We start from the raw sequence: 18,918 nt of genomic DNA on the forward strand, positions 1-18,918 counted from the left end.
GTTTCCCGAAAAGGTGCTATCAATCCACGGTTTTTGATTTGGGTAAGAGAGAGAGAGAGAGAGAGAGAGAGAGAGAGAGAGAGAGAGAGAGAGAGAGAGAGAGAGAGAGATAGAGAGAGAGAGAGAGAGAGAGAGAGAGAGCACCACCAGAGAAATGGAGTTCCTATTAAAGATCCTATTAAATTACTAGAGTGGCTATGTCATAAACCCTCAAAGTTCCAGAATAGGGTGAAAATGGCAGACATATTGGTCAGGGAGAAATTCAAACTAGTGTAATTGGAATTAATGGCAGTAGAGGAACAACAAAAGGCATGTGATATATCAGAAATGATGCAATAAAAATAGCATACAAGGAGTTGTACTATGACTTTGGCAGTGCATGGCCCAACAAACCAACTCTCAGGCCCTGGGAAAGAACATTGTAAAAGGTCTATCTCTTGGCATCAGAGAAAATACCTTTTGCAGTTTTCAAGTGCATTTCTTACAATTCTACACATTTTGCATTGAGGCTGAGAGAAAACGTTGCAATTTCATAGCTTAAATTACAGTGCATTTATGTTTTTTTAATCCTTTTTGGGGAATACAAGAAGTATTGAGTTGAAGAATGTATCATTGTTGGAGTACTGTGGATATCAATATCACTATGAGTGTCACACCCTGATCTGTTTCACCTGTCCTCGTTATTGTCTCCACCCCCTCCAAGTGTCGCTTGTTTTCCCCAGTGTATTTATCCCGGTGTTTCCTGTCTCTCTGTGCCAGTGTATTTATCCCTGTGTTTCCTGTCTCTCTGTGCCAGTGTATTTATCCCTGTGTTTCCTGTCTCTCTGTGCCAGTGTATTTATCCCTGTGTTTCCTGTCTCTCTGTGCCAGTGTATTTATCCCTGTGTTTCCTGTCTCACTCTACCAGTGTATTTATCCCTGTGTTTCCTGTCTCTTTGTGCCAGTGTATTTATCCCTGTGTTTCCTGTCTCCCTATACGAGTGTATTTATCCCTGTGTTTCCTGTCTCTTTGTGCCAGTTCGTCTTGCATGTCCAAGTCAACCAGTGTGTTTTCCCCGTGCTCCTGCCTTTTCTATTCTCTTTTTCTAGTCCTCCCGGTTTTGACCCTTGCCTGTTTCTGGACTCTGTATCCACCTGCCTGACCAGTCTACCTGCCTTGACCTCGAGCCTGTCTGCCACTCTGTACCTCCTGGGTTCTGAACTGGTTTTGACCGTTTGCCTGTCCACGACCATTCTCTTGCCTACACCTTTATGGATCAATAAACATCTAAGAGTCCAACCATCTGCCTCCTGTGTCTGCATCTGGGTCTCGCCTTGTGCCCTGATAATGAGCCTCCCAGGTTGCCCAGGGTTAAGAACATAAATCATAGATTCATAATATTATACTGAACAAAAATATAAACGCAACAGTGTAAAGTTCTCTCCAATGAGCTGAAATAAAAGATCCCAGAAATGTTCCATACGCACAAAAAGCTTATTTCTCTCCATATTCTGTGCACAAATTTGTTTACATCCCGGTTAGATTTTTCTAATTGCCAAAGTAATCCATCCACTTGACAGGTGTGCCATATCAAGAAGCGGATTATTTCACAGGTGCACCTTGTGCTGGGGATAAGAAAGGTCCACTCTAAAATGTACAGTTTTGTCACACAACACAATGCCACAGATGTCTCAAGTTTTGATGGCGCATGCAATTGGCATTCTAACTGCAGGAATGTCCGCCAGAGCTGTTGCCAGATAATTGAATGTTAATTTCTCTACCATAAGCCGCCTCCAATGTTGTTTTACAGAATTTGGCAGTACGTCCAACAGGTCTTACAACCGTAGGCCACGTGTAACCACGCCAGCCCAGGACCTCCACATCTGGCTTCTTCATCAGCGGTATCGTCTGGGAACAGCCACCCGGACAGCTGTTGAAACTGCGGGTTTGTACAACCGAAGAATATTTGCACAAACTGTCAGAAATCGTCTCAGGGAAGCTCATCTGCATGCTCGTCGTCCTCACCAGGGTTTGACCTGACTGCAGTTTGGCGTTGTAACCGACTTCAGTGGGCAAATGCACACCTTCGATCCCCACTGGCATGCTAGAGAAGTGTGCTCTTCACGGATGAATCCCGGGTTTCAACTGTACCAGGCAGATGGCAGACAATGTGTATGGCGTCATGTGGGCGAGCAGCTTACTGAGTGACCCACGGTGGTGGTGGGGTTATGGTATGGGCAGGCATAAGGTAAGGACAGCAAAACACAGTTGCATTTTATCGATGGCAATTTCAATGCACAGAGATACCGTGACATGATCCTGAGGCCCATTGTCATGCCATTCATCCACCGCCATCACCTCATGTTTCAGCATGATAATGCACAGCCCAATGTCGCAAGGATCTGTACACAATTCCTTCAAACTGAAAATGTCCCAGTTCTTCCATGGACTGCATACTTACCAGACGTGTCACACATTAAGCATGTTTGGAATGCTCTGGATCGACGTGTACAATTGCATCATCCAGTTCCCGCCAATATCCAGACATTTCGAACAGCTATTGAATAGGAGCGTGAGAACATTCCACAGGCCACAATCAATAGCCTGATCAGCTCTATGCGGAAGAGATGTGTTGCGCTGCATGAGGCAAATGGTGGTCGCACCAGATACTGACTGGTTTTCTGATCCACGCCCCTGCTTTTGACCAACAGATGCATATCTGTATTCCCAGTCATGTGAAATCCATAGACTAGGGTCTAATGAATTTATTTCAATTGACTGATTTCCTTAAATTAACTCAAACTCAGTAAAATATTAGAAATAATTAATTTAACTCAGTAAAATATTGTAAAATGTTGCATTTATATTTTTTAGCATTGTATTGCATTACACCCTCTAAACTTATTCCTCGGATACCTTGGCCAAAATTAGTTTAATCTGTTGTTTTTAGTAATATTAATAACATAAAATGTAATAAAATTCAAAATAATATATAGCCATATTTTGTATATATATATATATGGCTCACTGGTCAGTCACAGGACGCAGAGCTACACTCATTGGATAACAGATCAAAGGTTGTAGACATGGGGAGATCAGAAGTGAGCTGCTCAGGATTGTAGACATATGGGAGAAGGAAGGGTGATAACTCAACTCTACAGAGCAGTAGCCATTCTTCCATAAGGAATACCAGAGGCAGGCTATCCCCCTGCATGATCAAGTGATGGCAAAGGGACTAACTCTAAAGGTGCGTTTCTCTTCAGTGTCATGAGAGGATCGGCATGTATGAGAGAGTTGGCAAGAGGGAGAAATCCAACATGTGTAGGAAAGAAAAAGAGAAAGAGTGAGAGAATTAGGGCCGGGGGACTCCCAGATCAGGAGATTTTCATTAACACATTTTAACACTTTCCTCCTCCTATCTTCTCAGAGATAAACACACACTCTCATTACAATAACTGGCCTTCTACCGCACTGCCTCCAGCACACTGCAAGTACAACTGCGTGTGTGTGTGTGTGTGTGTGTGTGTGTGTGTGTGTGTGTGTGTGTGTGTGTGTGTGTGTGTGTGTGTGTGTGTGTGTGTGTGTGTGTGTGTGTGTGTGTGTGTGTGTGTGTGTCTGTGTGTGTAAGGAGGGAATGCTTGGAGCCCTGCACTGCTCAGGGAAAGGGAGGTTTAGGTTTCAGATGAGGGGTAAAATAGTTAACCAGAGGTCCTGCTCAATGCCAAATGAGCTTCTGTCTACAGTACATCTCTTCGTCACTGACCCCTAAACATAGATATATGGTTTTCAGTAATTACCATAAAATGTCACATAGTAAATGCCAGGAAAATATCATCATATACACACAGTGTTTCTCCTATATGTATTTAGCAGTGGTGCACTACCGCTGCTAAATTGTGGCCGCCACTGCAATTATAATTTCTAACAATTGCCAAAATAAAAACTAGACAGTCAGGGAGAATAGAAAATTCCCCAAATCAATGGGGCCCCCATTGATTTTGTTATAATGTTTGAGTCACTCAAATAGCATAAGAACAAGGCATAAGCCATGGAGAAATGTGTATAATTGCAAGAAATTAGCTTTAAAACTGCAGATTTTCTATCAGCCCCATGGCAAAATGTGTAGAATTGCAGGAAATGTGCTTTGAAACTATAACACGTTCTGTCTGCCTCATGACAAAATGTGTAGAATTGTAGGGAATTATCTTTAAAACAACAACATTTTGTAACTTTGCCACCGCCGCTGAAAAAGATCCTAGGGGAAACACAGGACACATACAAATCATTGTTTATCCCCATTCCATACTATTCATTACATTTAGAAAAGGGTATTAGCGATAACTTCACTTTCCAAATATCAAATACAAATGGAGCAATGATTTATTTGAAATCTTCCCCCACCACAGTGGTGAGTGTGCTAACATCTAGCTGAGGCTTATGGGATATCAACAGGCCACCTATCTCCTTAGCACAAAAACTCAACTGGCAAGTAGTGTACTTCAATAGTTGGACAGAGGTGCTAAATAGAAGCCCACTAAATAAACATCTCGCTCTGGTCTCAGTATGGTGTTAAGACAAGATCAAAGTCTATTTAATCTATTTATCTTCAAGTATCTCCTGTATTTGTGAATATGTCAACAAAAAATTTAAATAAATAAATAAACAGCTACAACAAATCTAATTCTGTTGGTACGTAAACAGTTTACAGACCAAAACAGAATGGACGCAACCAGCCGTAGCTAAGAGGGTGCAGCCAGAAAACACAACTAAAATAAAACATAAACGTATGAACGTTAGATACACACAACATCTCAACTGTCCTCCCCCCATTTACACTGTAGAACATTCTACTATACACTCAGAAAAAAGGGTTCCAAAAAGGGTTCTTCAGATGTCCCCATAGGAGATCCCTATTTGTTTCCAGGTAGAACCCTCTTTTGGGTTCCATGTAGAACCCTCTGGGGAAAGGGTTCTACATGGAACCCAATGAGGTTTTACCTGGAACCAAAAATGTTTCCTCAAAGGGTTCTCCTATGGGGACAGCCGAAGAACCCTTTTAGGTTCTAGATAGCACCTTTTTTTGTGCTAATAATGTAGACAAAGACAAAACTGTATGATGTGAATTTAGGGTATTTGTAGCTGGTGAGTTTTGCAGAAACTCTCTGGCGGTTGTATCTCTATGAGCTGAACATGTCTGGATAAGGATCTCTTTCCCCCCTGTCATTGTGGCGTCCAGCAGGCAGCTGAGGTAGTGAGCACAGAGATATGTGCAGAAAGTCACTCGCTGGCAAAATGAGGCCATTCAACCAACATGGCCAGTGTGAAGAGGACACACTGGCCCGTGATTGGTCAGCCCACACTGGGGAAGGGAGGGCACAGTACGGAGGGGGGAGGGGAGAGAGAGGCAGTCACGTGACCTAGTCCAGCAGAGAGCTGTATAATAGACCCTCTCTCGGAGTAGAGAGGCAAAGGCTGGATGTGAACCAAAATCCCTCTACCACACACAGGCTGGGCATTGTTGTCTATTCACCGGACTCCATCTCAGGGCACTTTATCATTCAATTAGGACAGCTTTCACACCAGACACCAGAGAAAAGGGACCTTCAATCAAACTGAAAACTTCACACTGAACCTGGAGGGGACACAGAAAAGGACTCACAGTCGTCACTCCACTTACATTATGTTGTTGTTGTCCAAGACTTTGAGGAGAGGGAGAGAGAGAGAGCGAAAGAGAAAGAAATGTGAGAGGGAGAGAGCGAGAGAGAAAGAAATGTGAGCGGGAGAGAGCGAGAGATAAAGAAATCTGAGAGGGATAGAGCGAAAGAGACAGAAATGTGAGAGGGATAGAGCGAGAGATAAAGAAATGTGAGCGGGAGAGAGCGAAAGAGAAAGAAATGTGAGTGGGAGAGAGCGAAAGAGAAAGAAATGTGAGAGGGAGAGAGCGAGAGATAAAGAAATGTGAGCGGGAGAGAGCGAAAGAGAAAGAAATGTGAGCGGGAGAGAGCGAGAGAAAGAAATGTGAGCGGGAGAGAGCGAGAGAAAGAAATGTGAGAGGGAGAGAGCGAAAGAGAAAGAAATGTGAGAGAGCGAGAGATAAAGAAATCTGAGAGGGATAGAGCGAAAGAGACAGAAATGTGAGAGGGAGAGAGATAAAGAAATCTGAGAGGGAGAGAGCGAAAGAGAAAGAAATGTGAGAGGGAGAGAGCGAAAGAGAAAGAAATGTGAGCGGGAGAGAGCGAGAGATAAAGAAATGTGAGAGGGAGAGAGCGAAAGAAATGTGAGCGGGAGAGAGCGAAAGAGAAAGAAATGTGAGAGGGAGAGAGCGAGAGATAAAGAAATGTGAGCGGGAGAGAGCGAGAGATAAAGAAATGTGAGCGGGAGAGAGCGAAAGAGAAAGAAATGTGAGCGGGAGAGAGCGAGAGATAAAGAAATGTGAGAGGGAGAGAGCGAAAGAGAAAGAGATGTGAGAGAGCGAGAGATAAAGAAATCTGAGAGGGATAGAGCGAAAGAGACAGAAATGTGAGAGGGATAGAGCGAGAGATAAAGAAATGTGAGAGGGAGAGAGCGAAAGAGAAAGAAATGTGAGAGGGAGAGAGCGAGAGATAAAGAAATGTGAGCGGGAGAGAGCGAAAGAGAAAGAAATGTGAGCGGGAGAGAGCGAGAGATAAAGAAATGTGAGAGGGAGAGAGCGAAAGAGAAAGAAATGTGAGAGGGAGAGAGCGAAAGAGAAAGAGATGTGAGAGGGATAGAGCGAGAGATAAAGAAATGTGAGAGGGAGAGAGCGAAAGAGAAAGAAATGTGAGCGGGATAGAGCGAGAGATAAAGAAATGTGAGCGGGAGAGAGCGAAAGAAATGTGAGAGGGAGAGAGCGAAAGAGAAAGAAATGTGAGCGGGAGAGAGCGAGAGATAAAGAAATGTGAGAGGGAGAGAGCGAGAGATAAAGAAATCTGAGAGGGATAGAGCGAAAGAGACAGAAATGTGAGAGGGATAGAGCGAGAGATAAAGAAATGTGAGAGGGGGAGAGCGAGAGATAAAGAAATGTGAGAGGGAGAAAAAGAGAGGGGAGGTATGTGCATCTGGGCGGTACAACATGCAGTCAACCACGTGTGTGTTTATGAAGTGTACGGTACATATGTCAATGGGGTAGTATTGCCGTATTAAGAGAGAGGGAGGGAATCCGAAATTGAGGAGAGAGGAGGAAGAGAAGCACTTGAAGAGGGAGGGGGAAGAGAAGGAAAGAAGAATTGAGGAGAGAGGGAAGAGAAGGAAAGAAGAATTGAGGAGAGAGGGGGAAGAGAAGGAAATAAGAATTGAGGAGAGAGGGGGAAGAGAAGGAAATAAGAAAATGGTCAGGAGAAGGAGGGATGAAAAAGGATGTACCAGCAGGATGTCAAGATGGGATGAACAGACAGAGGAGAGGAGGAGAGAGAGGACAGGACGAGAGAGAGGACAGTTGGAGAGAGAGAACAGGAAGAGGGAGAGAACAGGTGGAGAGGAGAGGAGTTGAGAGAGGACAGGAAGAGAGAGATGACAGGAAGAGAGAGAGGACAGGAAGAGAGAGAGGACAGGTGGAGGGGAGAGGAGGAGAGAGAGGACAGGAAGAGAGAGAGGACAGGAAGAGAGCGAGGAGGAGAGAGAGGACAGGAAGAGAGAGAGGACAGGTGGAGAGGAGAGGACAGGTGAATGAGAAGAAGACAGGTGGAGAGAGAGGACATGAAGAGAGAGAGGACAGGTGGAGAGGAGAGGAGGAGCAACACTGGTAGGAGAGAGAGGATAGATGAGGAGGAGGAGGAGCAACTATTTCATTGTTACTTTTACCCCTTTTTCTCCCCAATCTCGTGGTATCCAATTGGTAGTTACAGTTTTGTCTCATCGCTGCAACTCCAGTACGGACTCGGGAGAGGCAAAGGTCGAGAGCCATGCGTCCTCCGAAACACAACCCAACCAAGCCACACTGCGTCTTGAAACAATGCCCACTTAACCCGAAAGCCAGCCGCACCAATCATGGCGACCGTGTCAGCGTGCACTGCGCCCGGCCCGCCACAGGAGTCGCTAGTGCCGGATGGGACAAGGACATCCCTGCGGGCCAAACCCTCCCCTAACCCGAACGACGCTGGGCCAATTATGCGCCGCCCCATGGGTCTCCCGGTCGCGGCCGGCTGCGACAGAGCCTGGACTCGAACCCAGAATCTCTAGTGGCACAGCTAGCGTTGCGATAGGAGGAGCAACACTACTGGTAGGAGAGAGAGGGTGAGAATGGTGGGATGAGATCAGAGGAAGTTGACAAAGGAGAGATGAATAGAGAAGAGAATAAAAAGGATGAGAGCAGCCAATTAGGAAGCCTAGTCCTAAAGAGAGGTAGGCTGTTAGTGGCTACGCAGCACACAGCACCTCTTCTCTTTCCCTCTCAGGTTCAGAACAACTGTTGTAACTATGAACCACTCATTAATGTAGGCTCATTCAGTAAGTTCATTTATAGCAGTTCAGAAATAAGACATGTTCAGACAGACTTGGATCAAAAACTGAATGTACTCAAACGTGGGCTTGAATGAACAGAGCACATGTTCACCTAAACACAGAGCAAAGCTGCGGGAACCTGATGGACTATCCCCTCTCATACACTCTGATGTCTCGATGAAGTTCTCTCCATATTTATCAATCCAACGTTCAGACAATGTTCATAATCCCTCATCTTAATGTATGCATCCTTTCCTTCGCCATTCCGCTTCCTCAAACTTTATGGTCAAATTTTGTGAGCTTTGAAAGTTACCAAATAATAAAGGCATAATTTCACACGGTCTAAACTTCATCTCCAAAACTCTATGTTTTTCTAAACCTTTCTAACTAAGGAGAGAGAGACGTTTTCTGGTCTTTTGTCTGAGACGGGAGTTTGGCATAATTATTATTTTTTGCATTTGGGATTGTTGAGCAGGGCGGGGTTGTAGAGGGGTTATTAAAAATGACTTGAGAGGAAGGTGTCACCAGACCCGATGTCTGACAGTACTCTGCTCTGAGTGTGAAGCAGGAGTTACTCTCACTACTGCCGCTCTACTCGCTGGCTCCTCCCTTCAGGTTTCCTCTGATTCACCACCTCATCAGATCGTGTAACAGAACTGCAGCATATTTAACGTATTACAAGGCTAAGACAAATAACTCCCTCCTTAGTCAGGCATGTGACTAACGTTTTATTATTTCAAAACCCCTTTAATCCAAAGCTACATGTTCTCCTGCCACTTAGCTAAACGTAGAATCTTAAGAAAGGATCATAGAGAATAGTATGTTTGGCATAGTGAAGCTCAGGATCCCGTCTGTCTGAACTACCCTCCAGAGCGAGGGTCCTGGTTGGGGCTCAATACAATTGAACCTGCTTTGTAGTTCTTACACACTAAATCTATTCCCCGCGGTCATATTAAATCACCGAATCCCTTTGTGTGCTGTAAAACATTATACAACTGCCAGGTAGGTTCACCTCACAGGTATCCGTTTTCAGAGTGTGAGCGTGTCCGCAGGCAGTAGTTCGTAAACAAAGATATTGCATAAACATTGGCGTGTGCAATTGAACCTGGTTCTTAGGCTCTTACCTCTGACTTGGTTATTGTCTGAGTGGTTGCCATGGAAATCACAGCAGTACTAAACAACAGAATCAATACATTTAACTTCAGGGCAAAAACGTTTCTGACACGTGTCTATTAGGGCTGTCCTCGACTAAAACAAATCTTGGTCGACCAAGAGTCGTCTGTTCTTTCGACCAATTGACTGGTCGACATTTTTAAACGTTTATTTTTCCATATATAGACACGCCCTATGTGTTTTAATCAAATCAACTATATGTACGGAGCTTATCTGATACTTTAAATACACTGTGATTAAATAATTAAGACGCACAAATGACTCAAGCGGGAGCCAGAGATCAAGATATCCTAATTCCCGAACTGCTGCTGGCGTTCTCAGATTCTGCCATTACGCCCCCCGTAGTTACCGGTGACAGGCTACACCAGGGGTCGGCAACCTTTTCCGTTCGGAGTGCCAATTTATCTTACCATTTCTACCGATCTGCGTGCCGGTTATGATTTTCATATGTACCTTTTCATGGAACAGAGTTATAATACATTCTTCCTATCTCTAAATCATTGTCATGTGATTCAAAATTCTATCTAAATGAAAATTATACAAATCTAAAAGTAACTTCTATTGCCATTTTAAGAATAGCCTACATAAAGCCAACAAATAAAAACATTGCAGCCTGCAGGTAGAAAATATCCTGATAAAAATAAATAACTTTGGCTATGGCCTGTCTGCAAGGAACTTGAAACATTGTATCAACTACCAACTTGGTCCAGCACACGTTTGGGCTCCCGTGTGGCGCAGGGGTCTAAGGCACTGCATCTCAGCATTAGAAGCGTCACTACAGACACTCTGGTTTGAATCCAGGCTGTATCACAACCAGCCGTGATTGGGTCCCATAGGGCGGCGTACAATTGGCCCAGCGTCGTCCGAGTTTGGCCGGTGTAGGCCGACATTGTAAATAAGAATGTGTTCTTAACTGACTTGCCTAGTTAAATAAAGGTTACACTTGCAACATTGTATAAAATATTTTAGACCCTCAGTTTCCTGCCCCAGTGAACTTCAGACAGACACAGCTATAGTCCATTTGCGCAAGGGATAAGAAGTACTCAGGTAGGCCTATTTTATGACTTTTCCACCGGAAAATACTATCAGGTGGGCACATTTATAAGCCTACATTTGTGTGCAGGCCAGGTAGCATTTGGAGCCCTCCAAACAAAGCACAATGAATAAATTGAAAACTCCGTAAACGGAATGAAATAAACCAAAACTTGTTTCTCACAAGTGTAGAATAGGTTGTACGCTCTACAAACAACGTGTCCACTCCTACGATGTGAACTATAAAAGACTGGAATAATAACATATTGAAAGCATTAACAGTATTTACAGTAAACAAACAAACATTGTAGATAAGGAATTATGGGAATTAACGCTAAATGTACAACTAGTGATACTGGTGTGCCATCCCCGCGACCTCCGCAATGGAATAGTCCACCGAGACAGGCCTCCGCAATGGATTAGTCCACTGAGACAGGCCTCCGCAATGGATTAGTCCACCGAGACAGGCCTCCGCAATGGATCAGTCCACTGAGACAGGCCTCCGCAATGGATCAGTCCACTGGGACAGGCCTCCGCAATGGATTAGTCCACTGAGACAGACCTCCATAATGGATTAGTCCACTGAGACAGACCTCCACAATGGATTAGTCCACTGAGACAGGCCTCCGCAATGGATCAGTCCACTGGGACAGGCCTCCGCAATGGATCAGTCCACTGAGACAGGCCTCCGCAATGGATTAGTCCACTGAGACAGACCTCCACAATGGATTAGTCCACTGAGACAGACCTCCACAATGGATTAGTCCACTGAGACAGGCCTCCACAATGGAATAGTCCATTGAGACAGGCCTCCCTAATGGAATAGTCCACTGAGACAGGCCTCCGCAATGGAATAGTCCACTGAGACATGCCTCCGCAATGGAATAGTCCACTGAGACAGGCCTCTAAAATTGATTAGTCCACTGAAACAGGCCTCATTGTAGAATAATAGTGAAGACATCAAAACTATGAAATAACACATATGGAACCATGTAGTAACCAAAAAAGTGTTAAACAAATCTAAATATATTTTATATTTGAGATTCTTCAAAATAGCCACCCTTTGCCTTGATGACAGCTTTGCACACTCTTGGCCTTCTCTCAGCCAGCTTGAATGCTGGAACACATTTCATTTAACAGGTGTGCCTTGTAAAAAGTCAATTTGTGGAAGTTCTTTCCATCTTAATGCATTTGAGACAATCAGTTGTGTTGTGATAAGGTAGCGGAGGTATACAGAAGATAGCCCTATTTGGTAAAAGACCAAGTCCATATAATGGCAAGAACAGCTCAAATAAGCAAAGAGAAATGACAGTCCATCATTACTTTAAGACATGAAGGTCAGTCAAGATGGAAAATTGCAGTCGCAAAAACCATCAAGCGCTATGATGGAACTGGTTCTCATGAGGACCACCACAGGAAAGGAAGATCCAGAGTTACCTCTGCTGCAGAGGATAAGTTAACTCAAATTAACTGCACTTCAGATTGCAAATAAATGCTTGTGCAAATAAATGCTTCACAGAGTTCAAGTAACAGACACATCTCAACATCAACTGTTCAGAGGAGACTGTGTGAATCAGGCCTTCATGGTCAAATTGCTGCAAAGAAATGACTACTAAAGGACACCAATAATAAGAAGAGACTTGCTTGGACCGAGAAACACGAGCAATGGACATTAGACCGGTGGAAATCTGTCCTTTGGTCTGATGAGTCCAAATTTGAGATTTTTGGTTCCAACCGCCGTGTCCTTGTGAGACGCAGAGTTGTTGAACGGATGGTTCGCACCATGAAGCATGGAGGTGTGATTGTGCTTTGCTGGTGACACTGTCAAGCCACACTTAACCACAAGTGCTCAGCATATGTGGGAGCTCCTTCAAGACTGTTGGAAAAGCATTCCAAGTGAAGCTGGTTGAGAGAATGTCAAGAGTGTGCAAAGCTGTCATCAAGGCAAAGGGTGGCTACTTTGAAGAATATAAAATATATTTTGATTTGTTTAACACTTTTTTGGTTACTACAGGATTCCATATATGTTATTTCATAGTTTTGGTGTCTTCACTACTATTCTACAATGTAGAAAATAGTAAAAATAAAGAAAAACCCTTGAATGAGCAGGTGTGTCCAAACTTTTGACTAGAACTGTATAATATAAATATATATATTCAATATATATATACATATATATATATTCATCCAGTCTTTGTTTCTCCTGTACATCAGCTTAATCAATTACCAACTTGGAACCTCAGATACCAGTTGTAAATGAACTGATCTCATCATCATTATGTTTGGAAAGAACCTTGAGACGTTCCAGTGTGTTTTGAGGTTTAAACTCTTATTCAAACAATGGACTTACAGCGAAGCCCCTAAAACCAACAATGTGTTTACTGCAGAGAGAAAAGACAGGCAATAAATCTGGAGTAGACACCATGGAGGAAGTGGCCCTGAGGGGTGTAAGCCCCAGTCTTTGTATGAGATGGAGAGAGGAGAGACGGAGATGGAGAGACGGAGAGAGGGAGAGAGACAGAGGGAAAGGAGAGGTGTAAGCCCCAGTCTTTGGATGAGATGGATGGAGGAGGACAGAGAGAGGGAGAGAGACAGAGGGAAAGGAGGGGTGTAAGCCACAGTCTTTGTATGAGATGGATGGAGGAGGACAGAGAGAGGGAGAGAGACAGAGGGAAAGGAGGGGTGTACCCCAGTCTTTGTATGAGATGGATGGAGGAGGACGGAGAGGGAGAGAGACAGAGGGAAAGGAGAGGTGTTATCCCCAGTCTTTGGATGAGATGGAGGAGGACGGAGAGGGAGAGAGACAGAGGGAAAGGAGAGGTGTAAGCCCCAGTCTTTGGATGAGATGGATGGAGGAGGACGGAGAGAGACAGAGGGAAAGGAGGGGTGTAAGCCCCAGTCTTTGGATGAGATGGATGGAGGAGAACGGAGAGAGGGAGAGAGACATAGGGAAAGGAGGGGTGTAAGTGTGTGTAAACCATGGGTGCTTTATGATGGATGGAACTAGGTCCTGAAAAGCCACAGCTGCCCCGCTCTTCCCAGAAAAAGTTCCACAAGGAAAAGTGGCAGTATGTGGTTCAAGCATATAGCGTCCTCTCACTATTTCAGACATGCACACTGCAAGGGCCATCAGAATGTGCACCGGCCCAAAGAAACCTCTACCACTCTGCATGGTACTGTATGTGAGTAAATGTGTGTGCGGCCGAGTGTGTCATATGTTTACGAGTGTACAGATGTAGGATCCTAATTTGATCACTCTTTTGTTGCTGAGAATTTTACTGCACAGCAGGAAATGCAAACTTATAGTGTATTCCAGGTTAAAAAAGACTTCTAAAGTTTGTCATTTCCACTTTAAAATGTTAGTCTTGATTTGCCCTGACGAAAAATGTATGAACCCCTACAAGAATGTCCATTAATTATAATTCACATAATAATTCTTATATCCTGTTGCTGCAGGATTATTTTCCTGCTGTAGCAAACTGGCTCAAATTAAGATCCTACATTTGTATGTAAGAACACATGCTTACATATGAGTGTGTGTGTGTGTGTGTGTGTGTCCTTGCGTGGCGCGTGTCCGTGCATATGAGTGTGTGTGTGTGTGTGTGTGTCTCCTTGCGTGGCGCGTGTCCGTGCATATGAGTGTGTGTGTGTGTGTGTGTGTGTGTCCTTGCGTGGCGTGTGTCCGTGCATATGAGTGTGCGTGTGCTAGCATGTGAGCGTAGCGCCTGTATACACGTGTGTTCTCATATGCATACAGGAGTTCTGCTTCCTGTCAGTCTTTAATCCAGACAGACAGCCTCACTCTTCTCTCTGCCATAGCAATGCCATGAAAGAATGTTCTACAACCTCTCTGAGAATTGAAGGAAAACTGGCTGGATCATGTCCTGAGGGCAGCAACAGCATTCATTCTGAGAACGTTCTCATGTTTCACCAACTCTTGTCTTCGCCAAAATTAAATAACAGGCAATAGCTTACCCATAACTAAAAGGATACAACAACAGGTATTGAACAGCTTGGAATCAGAAACAAAGCTGACATACAAATCAGGGGAGTGACAAACGCTTTAGGAAAATAAAACTATGATATCCAAACATTGAAAACATGTCACATCTTAACTGAATCTTAGAAATAGATGAAATTCCATAACTATGTTGATGAAATAAACACAACAGAATTGTTTGTGTGATGAATCACGTTGCCCATCGCTATCTGTTTTGATCCAAACAGATGGGTATCTGTCTCTATGGTGGTGGACTGTTCAGCAGCTCTCACTGGGGATCTGTTGGGGAGTGATAACCCTGTGAACATGGCTCTGATGTTATCTCCCTCACCCTCCTCATCCTTTTCCACTTTTATGGGCTGAGTTGGAGTGACCAAAACAACCACAGGGTTCAACAGTCAGCCCGGCTACTGTGTGTGAAACGTTGCATAACACAAATAAATAATCTTTCCCTTCTCGGGTGACAACGTACGCACAGACACTTTGAGAGACAGACTGCCACTGATGCCCATGATCCGCAGCAGTTCTCAGGCTCCCAATCTGACTGTTTTTCTCATGCTGAGAAAATAACAAATAGAACAATCTTGTTGCCGCCCTGATGCTAACATCCATTCTCACATGCACCCAGTGTCCCCACCGGCCTCGCCACTCCTCCGGCCTCGCCACTCCTCCGGCCTCCCCACTCCTCCGGCCTCCCCAGAAGGTGAAGAAATACAAAAGAATAGTATCAGAGCTGTTCCTGTTCTTCTCTGGTTACTACCATGTGTCCTCTCCGAGGGCTGTCCTTCCCATTAACCCAAATGATGCTCTTTTCTCATGGAAATCAGCCTCATACCCACAGAGGTGAAGGGGATTGTGGGACATTTCCAGAGGAAGAGAGGAGACCTCCCTCCCTCCCTCCACCACACACATACACACAAACACATTTCTCGATCACCAAGGCAAACATGTAGATTGTTGCCTTCCGACCACACGGGCTAAATTCATGTGTAAGGTAATCAGAAGAAGATGTTTGACTATAGTGTTTCAAAATGTTTATCCATGAAAACGTCCCTACTGCTAAAGAAAACGTACTTATCTTCATCTATATAAACAAGGGTGAGTAAAAAACAATATATTAAGTCAAGTGTAATATGATATTACCAAGTTATTTGTAAGTCATAAACTGTATTTTCCACAAAGAACATATGCTTCCAAAAGCTGTTAACTATGAAATGTTTACATAAACATTTCTGTTGAAATGGTCCTAGTCACAATGGTTTGTTTTGAGCAGTTCTGCTGACTATTGGGGAGAGGGGGGGGACGGGGACGTAGTTTAATCTGTTGTGGAGTTACAAATATACTTTTGCAGAAGTAGACTATAGCCACAATATATGTTATTATTCCATATGACTTTGTAGCCTACACGTGCATCATGTTAACACGTTGTTATTTTACTTTAGTTTGATCTAAGTCTTGCTGTCAAGAATTCGGGTCTTTTTTTGAGGGTATACTCACACAGAAATAACGTTGTAAAAACAACAAACTACATACGCGTCTCAACTTGCACTTGTACTGTTATTGTCAATAACAAAAGCATTGTCTCGTGACGTTCTCACTTCCATTTCCTTATTATGTGTCTCGAGGCAGTGGAAGTGAGGCCTTGATGGAGGGAGCATGCTCGTGTCAGACCTGCCATGACGGCGAGGAGGCTGTTTGTTGCCTCCAAGACTTTGGTGGTGATTATTAGGAAGCCTGGGCTAGACATTGGGCTAACTAACCATAAATGTAGCCTACAGTAGGCTGTTTAATTTTTCAAGGACGCATGTTTTTTTATTTAGCATACAATGTTGCCAAATGAAGCAACACTGTTGCCAAATGACTTGCCAGATGGAGTAACATTGTATCTAAAGGCTTACTTTAAAGCAAGTAAGTTAGTCTTACTTTCACACGGAACACATAGCCTGTATCGGTCGTCGAACATTCCAAAAGCAGTTAGCAGCCTAATAATAAAGTAGACTAGTTTAGTAACGTCAAATTACTGGAACTACTAAAAGTAAACTGGAGCCTCCAACAGGCACTAAGTCACAGGAGTTTTGACATGTTGCTCAATGTTTCAGGCTCCATTCTGTTATTGCAACGTGGGTTGGTCCAATTGATGACAATGAATCATACAGCGAATCTATCAGCACACAACGTTCTCTGTTGTTACAATGTAATGCACGTAATATTAGACTAATATGTTGATCCTTGACATAATAATCACAGGAAGTCTTATGTTTGCGTGTATAATGTAGGCTACATCAAAACATGAAAGTAATCTAAAACACTTCCAAATACAAAATTAGGCCTAATGTCTAAAATATTCAAACTAATCAATTAGATCATCCACTGCAGACAACATACAGTAACCTCATGTTGCTTCTCAGAATATGTTTTTTCTTAGAGCCTAATGTTGTTTGACAAAACAGTTTGAAACGAAATAGAAAAGTTCAACAACAGAACAACAAAACAATCACAAGTGTATTAGTGTGCATATGAAATTAAATGAGCTGAGCCCCCGCATCCATAACATGACCCTGCCCCCCCCCCCTCCAAAGGGCTATTATTTTGCCCTTACAAGGAACATACAAGGCAAGAGACACACAAAAGTCACATAGCCCCTCAATCCGCCAGAAACATCCGATCAGCGACAAAACAAATGACACAAGCCATTACAGCATGGACGAACAGTCGAAGGAAAACACTCAAATAGTTCTTCACTTCTTTAATGTGACGCCTTTTGAGCGCCTAGAAATCAAGGAGCAACTACCATGAATAAGGATACATCGAACGTGACATGTGTAGGTACTTTTTTCCCCCCAGAGTTGTTTACTCTTTCAAATACAACAGGGACGTCCCCTCTTCTATCTCACTCGCTCTTCTGCAGTAGCATGCTCACCATCATAAATATTCGGAAATTGTTTAAAATTCTGCAATTCGCAGAAAACTTGCACCGAACATCAATCATCGTTGCCAAAGCCATCATTGACACAATGCATAATGTTTACAACTTCAATGATTTTCATTTGTAACACATTTATCGACACAGCTTCGAGCGAAGAGACGATCGGGTAATTAAAAATTAAATACCCCGACGCTTACATACTTCCACAAAATAAGCTAAATTAAAACATGTCCGATTGCAGAACATCTACAACAGATCCGTGTTAATTAAAATGTCGTGAACATCAATCTATCGATTATCATTGAAGAAAGTTGCTGTAATAATCTTAAATCTTATTAAACAAAACATGCACACATCAGAACGTGCAGCCATATTATGAGATCTTACAAAAAAAACGAGCAGTTACCCACCAAAAAGTTTCCAGCGCCGCATTAGTCAATTTCTCATGGAACCCCGGTAACATTCCATCACCGACTTTTCGCAAACCTACCGTGGGAGACCCCACGCCACCTTTCACGGTCTTTCTCCCCTCGATCTGTTGTTTTATTATTTTTTCAATTTTTTTCAATCATTTTTCATATATTCTGGGCCTGACTATGTCTGTCTCGCTCTGAGGCTGCAGCAGAGTTAAGGGGCGCGAGCATTGTGGGAGTGTGACGTCAGGCCACTTTCGCAAACTTTTTTACTAGGGACATGCATATGACTCTTTTTGTCGCTGGATTGACTGTTTTTTTTCAATAACTGTTATGGCAATATATAATTGATTCAACTGCAGTCTACCCTATCAGCGTACATAACTAACAGAGATATTTCAACTTTAGACAGACTTAATATGATAATAAATAAATGTGTAAACAAAGCAAGATAAATAAGCAGTTATATTACAATTTCACATTTATCATAATTATAGTCTATATATTATTCTGATCACCAGGCCTATATATTTGAAGAATATTAATGTTATTTTCGATATAAATGTTATTATAGCCTATTGATTTGGCATTGTTTGTGGTGAATATGATAAGTGAGACATATGTATTGAATAAAGACATGTTTTATGTCAAAACACCAATCTGAAATATTTTGGACAATATTGCTTAAATCAACCATTACACATTGATTATATTCAGAGGAAAGTTTACAGGTCTATAGGTAGCCTATGTTTGACTAACTAATAGTCTACTTCTGTGCTTTGCAAGTCATCTCACTCATTGCTTTATTCATATTGGGTCTGTTTATTCGTTTATGTTTAAGTTTTATAATACTGAACGAATCATTTCGAAATATATATATAGAGTTTAAAGTTTGTGGAATTATTCATAATTCATGTAATTTCATAAGTAACTCTTC

At 43.0% G+C, this 18,918-nt stretch overlaps 1 protein-coding gene across 1 annotated transcript in view; it reads right to left on the bottom strand.

Annotated features, from left to right (window-relative positions):
- LOC139543044 (zinc finger protein PLAGL2-like) overlaps positions 1 to 18,215 on the bottom strand; it is a 48,794-nt gene extending 30,579 nt beyond the window's left edge. The window contains exon 1 of the mRNA XM_071349156.1: positions 17,979 to 18,215. The gene's annotated coding sequence lies outside the window, so the exon portion shown is untranslated. The remainder of the gene's footprint in view (positions 1 to 17,978) is intronic.
- Positions 18,216 to 18,918: the final 703 nt, after the last annotated feature.

The sequence above is a fragment of the Salvelinus alpinus genome, chromosome 17, assembly GCF_045679555.1.
Source record: "Salvelinus alpinus chromosome 17, SLU_Salpinus.1, whole genome shotgun sequence".
Taxonomy (NCBI): Eukaryota; Metazoa; Chordata; class Actinopteri; order Salmoniformes; family Salmonidae; genus Salvelinus; species Salvelinus alpinus.